At 44.5% G+C, this 4,967-nt stretch overlaps 5 non-coding genes across 5 annotated transcripts; all 5 read left to right on the top strand.

Annotated features, from left to right (window-relative positions):
- Positions 1 to 1,184: 1,184 nt before the first annotated feature.
- TRNAI-UAU (transfer RNA isoleucine (anticodon UAU)) lies at positions 1,185 to 1,277 on the top strand. The gene is given in 2 exon segments: positions 1,185 to 1,222; positions 1,242 to 1,277. It is a non-coding gene; the product is annotated as a tRNA-Ile (tRNA).
- Positions 1,278 to 1,604: 327 nt separating this feature from the next.
- On the top strand, positions 1,605 to 1,677 carry TRNAR-CCU (transfer RNA arginine (anticodon CCU)). Its single transcript has one exon. It is a non-coding gene; the product is annotated as a tRNA-Arg (tRNA).
- Positions 1,678 to 2,899: 1,222 nt separating this feature from the next.
- TRNAI-UAU (transfer RNA isoleucine (anticodon UAU)) lies at positions 2,900 to 2,992 on the top strand. The gene is given in 2 exon segments: positions 2,900 to 2,937; positions 2,957 to 2,992. It is a non-coding gene; the product is annotated as a tRNA-Ile (tRNA).
- Positions 2,993 to 3,319: 327 nt separating this feature from the next.
- On the top strand, positions 3,320 to 3,392 carry TRNAR-CCU (transfer RNA arginine (anticodon CCU)). The gene has a single exon. It is a non-coding gene; the product is annotated as a tRNA-Arg (tRNA).
- Positions 3,393 to 4,614: 1,222 nt separating this feature from the next.
- On the top strand, positions 4,615 to 4,707 carry TRNAI-UAU (transfer RNA isoleucine (anticodon UAU)). Its single transcript is given in 2 exon segments — positions 4,615 to 4,652; positions 4,672 to 4,707. It is a non-coding gene; the product is annotated as a tRNA-Ile (tRNA).
- Positions 4,708 to 4,967: the final 260 nt, after the last annotated feature.

The following is a 4,967-nucleotide window of genomic DNA, read 5'->3' as shown; positions in this document are numbered from 1 at the left end:
CACACATTGTACTCTGATACAAATGACTTGGATTCTCATGGCTGCCAAAGGCTTTTAAAGTGGACCAGAACTCTTGCACAGGAAAGAAGGAGAACATAGAGAAATGCACCCTGTGTATGTATTTAGAGACTTTAGCCTGTCCCCCTCATTTGTGTCTAATCACTAGTTGTGGTGATCACCCTGGGTCACATGACTGCCAATGGCAGATAAGCTCATTTGAAAGCACAGGCTGTTAACAATATGTCTGCTTCCATCAGTCAGGAAGTAGAAACAGTGCAGATTTATCTTAGGATTTCTATTAGCTGTAACAAAGAAATGTTTCTTGTTTAAAGGTTGTTATGCTGTTGCGTATCTTTTAGAGCAGAAAGGACGTTCTGAGTTCAGGTCCACTTGAAATTCGACAAGGCTTTCAATGGGTATCCCACATCTCGTTACAAAAGGTCAAAGAAATGTAAAGTCACTATCATGTCACCACACTATGGAAAATCATAGCAAATCCACCTTCAAAATGCACTTCCTGCTGATTTTCACGGACCCATTTCAAAGCTAGATGCAACGCGCAATTGTGAACATCTCAATTGGCCGGCTCTGCTGTCATATATATTTATATCTTCTATAATAATAAATTCAATCTGTCATTTTGGGTGCTGTGTGTAAGATACGCCTTGCCCAGTAAATACCCCAGGGATTCCCTGCATCATGCCTGCATGTGTAGTCTGCCCAACTCAGCCGACTGCATTGCGACTCTGGAGGAGTGGCACCTGCTGGGGATAAAACATGACTTGAGATAGGTGTGCTTTTCCTTATTATCGCCTTATATGCAGTAGGAACATGCACATTTAGCAGCAGACCAGAATGATCTCACACCTTTTCAGAGGTATTCATGGCTTTCAAAGCCTGCTCTCATGGCCTATTCTCTCACCACCACAAAAAAAGTGTGATTGTGTGCTCCTAGTCTGTGTCAAGCCTCCATTGAAGTCCACTCACCTCTATGGAGATGATCTTAATAGTCACCTTGGCTTGCTGATTTGGACAAACGCTCCCTGTCTTCTACCGGTTTTCTTCTTAACAAACAATTGACTTGGTCTTATAAAGATTTATGACATGTGCTTCATTTTAACGAGTTACGCATCACAGGCCAAGTGTCCTGGTGATAAAGGCACCTCCCCAACAGCAGCAACGGAGCTCCAGTGGCGCAATCGGTTAGCGTGCGGTACTTATAAGACAGTATCTGTTGAGCAATGCCGAGGTTGTGAGTTCGAGCCTCACCTGGAGCAGAGATAGTTGCCCTTTTGCTTCCTTTAATCACCTTTCTCCTATGACCCAAAACATTCAAGCCAAAGGGTGCCAGTATGCCACTGCTACACGCAGGAGCTGTCATTGCCCAACAAGGGAAGCTTGTTTTGAGTGAGGACCAAAAAGAATGAGACCAATGCTTTTGCTTGTTGAAGAGCAGTGGAGGAAGCTGGCAAGAGCTATATCACCTGCAAAATCCATGGCACAACACAAGGAAAAGAAGTACGTCCATTTGCAACTCATTTGCTGCAAGAGGCATTGTGCAGTCTCTGTGGAGCAAAAGCCTACTTGCTGCACTTCTACAGCATGCCCCAGTGGCCTAATGGATAAGGCACTGGCCTCCTAAGCCAGGGATTGTGGGTTCAAGTCCCATCTGGGGTGGCACATTCCTTCTTTGGCCCTTACATGTAGCATACCAACACACATTGTACTCTGATACAAATGACTTGGATTCTCATGGCTGCCAAAGGCTTTTAAAGTGGACCAGAACTCTTGCACAGGAAAGAAGGAGAAAATAGAGAAATGCACCCTGTGTATGTATTTAGAGACTTTAGCCTGTCCCCCTCATTTGTGTCTAATCACTAGTTGTGGTGATCACCCTGGGTCACATGACTGCCAATGGCAGATAAGCTCATTTGAAAGCACAGCCTGTTAACAATATGTCTGCTTCCATCAGTCAGGAAGTAGAAACAGTGCAGATTTATCTTAGGATTTCTATTAGCTGTAACAAAGAAATGTTTCTTGTTTAAAGGTTGTTATGCTGTTGCGTATCTTTTAGAGCAGAAAGGACGTTCTGAGTTCAGGTCCACTTGAAATTCGACAAGGCTTTCAATGGGTATCCCACATCTCATTACAAAAGGTCAAAGAAATGTAAAGTCACTATCATGTCACCACACTATGGAAAATCATAGCAAATCCACCTTCAAAATGCACTTCCTGCTGATTTTCACGGACCCACTTCAAAGCTAGATGCAACGCGCAATTGTGAACATCTCAATTGGCCGGCTCTGCTGTCATATATATTTATATCTTCTATAATAATAAATTCAATCTGTCATTTTGGGTGCTGTGTGTAAGATACGCCTTGCCCAGTAAATACCCCAGGGATTCCCTGCATCATGCCTGCATGTGTAGTCTGCCCGACTCAGCCGACTGCATTGCGACTCTGGAGGAGTGGCACCTGCTGGGGATAAAACATGACTTGAGATAGGTGTGCTTTTCCTTATTATCGCCTTATATGCAGTAGGAACATGCACATTTAGCAGCAGACCAGAATGATCTCACACCTTTTCAGAGGTATTCATGGCTTTCAAAGCCTGCTCTCATGGCCTATTCTCTCACCACCACAAAAAAAGTGTGATTGTGTGCTCCTAGTCTGTGTCAAGCCTCCATTGAAGTCCACTCACCTCTATGGAGATGATCTTAATAGTCACCTTGGCTTGCTGATTTGGACAAACGCTCCCTGTCTTCTACCGGTTTTCTTCTTAACAAACAATTGACTTGGTCTTATAAAGATTTATGACATGTGCTTCATTTTAACGAGTTACGCATCACAGGCCAAGTGTCCTGGTGATAAAGGCACCTCCCCAACAGCAGCAACGGAGCTCCAGTGGCGCAATTGGTTAGCGCGCGGTACTTATAAGACAGTATCTGTTGAGCAATGCCGAGGTTGTGAGTTCGAGCCTCACCTGGAGCAGAGATAGTTGCCCTTTTGCTTCCTTTAATCACCTTTCTCCTATGACCCAAAACATTCAAGCCAAAGGGTGCCAGTATGCCACTGCTACACGCAGGAGCTGTCATTGCCCAACAAGGGAAGCTTGTTTTGAGTGAGGACCAAAAAGAATGAGACCAATGCTTTTGCTTGTTGAAGAGCAGTGGAGGAAGCTGGCAAGAGCTATATCACCTGCAAAATCCATGGCACAACACAAGGAAAAGAAGTACGTCCATTTGCAACTCATTTGCTGCAAGAGGCATTGTGCAGTCTCTGTGGAGCAAAAGCCTACTTGCTGCACTTCTACAGCATGCCCCAGTGGCCTAATGGATAAGGCACTGGCCTCCTAAGCCAGGGATTGTGGGTTCGAGTCCCATCTGGGGTGGCACATTCCTTCTTTGGCCCTTACATGTAGCATACCAACACACATTGTACTCTGATACAAATGACTTGGATTCTCATGGCTGCCAAAGGCTTTTAAAGTGGACCAGAACTCTTGCACAGGAAAGAAGGAGAACATAGAGAAATGCACCCTGTGTATGTATTTAGAGACTTTAGCCTGTCCCCCTCATTTGTGTCTAATCACTAGTTGTGGTGATCACCCTGGGTCACATGACTGCCAATGGCAGATAAGCTCATTTGAAAGCACAGGCTGTTAACAATATGTCTGCTTCCATCAGTCAGGAAGTAGAAACAGTGCAGATTTATCTTAGGATTTCTATTAGCTGTAACAAAGAAATGTTTCTTGTTTAAAGGTTGTTATGCTGTTGCGTATCTTTTAGAGCAGAAAGGACGTTCTGAGTTCAGGTCCACTTGAAATTCGACAAGGCTTTCAATGGGTATCCCACATCTCGTTACAAAAGGTCAAAGAAATGTAAAGTCACTATCATGTCACCACACTATGGAAAATCATAGCAAATCCACCTTCAAAATGCACTTCCTGCTGATTTTCACGGACCCATTTCAAAGCTAGATGCAACGCGCAATTGTGAACATCTCAATTGGCCGGCTCTGCTGTCATATATATTTATATCTTCTATAATAATAAATTCAATCTGTCATTTTGGGTGCTGTGTGTAAGATACGCCTTGCCCAGTAAATACCCCAGGGATTCCCTGCATCATGCCTGCATGTGTAGTCTGCCCAACTCAGCCGACTGCATTGCGACTCTGGAGGAGTGGCACCTGCTGGGGATAAAACATGACTTGAGATTGGTGTGCTTTTCCTTATTATCGCCTTATATGCAGTAGGAACATGCACATTTAGCAGCAGACCAGAATGATCTCACACCTTTTCAGAGGTATTCATGGCTTTCAAAGCCTGCTCTCATGGCCTATTCTCTCACCACCACAAAAAAAGTGTGATTGTGTGCTCCTAGTCTGTGTCAAGCCTCCATTGAAGTCCACTCACCTCTATGGAGATGATCTTAATAGTCACCTTGGCTTGCTGATTTGGACAAACGCTCCCTGTCTTCTACCGGTTTTCTTCTTAACAAACAATTGACTTGGTCTTATAAAGATTTATGACATGTGCTTCATTCTAACGAGTTACGCATCACAGGCCAAGTGTCCTGGTGATAAAGGCACCTCCCCAACAGCAGCAACGGAGCTCCAGTGGCGCAATCGGTTAGCGTGCGGTACTTATAAGACAGTATCTGCTGAGCAATGCCGAGGTTGTGAGTTCGAGCCTCACCTGGAGCAGAGATAGTTGCCCTTTTGCTTCCTTTAATCACCTTTCTCCTATGACCCAAAACATTCAAGCCAAAGGGTGCCAGTATGCCACTGCTACACGCAGGAGCTGTCATTGCCCAACAAGGGAAGCTTGTTTTGAGTGAGGACCAAAAAGAATGAGACCAATGCTTTTGCTTGTTGAAGAGCAGTGGAGGAAGCTGGCAAGAGCTATATCACCTGCAAAATCCATGGCACAACACAAGGAAAAGAAGTACGTTCATTTGCTGCAA

Source organism: Hyperolius riggenbachi, chromosome 3 (assembly GCF_040937935.1).
Source record: "Hyperolius riggenbachi isolate aHypRig1 chromosome 3, aHypRig1.pri, whole genome shotgun sequence".
NCBI classification, from domain to species: Eukaryota; Metazoa; Chordata; class Amphibia; order Anura; family Hyperoliidae; genus Hyperolius; species Hyperolius riggenbachi.
This window is presented reverse-complemented; position numbering and strand designations above follow the sequence as displayed.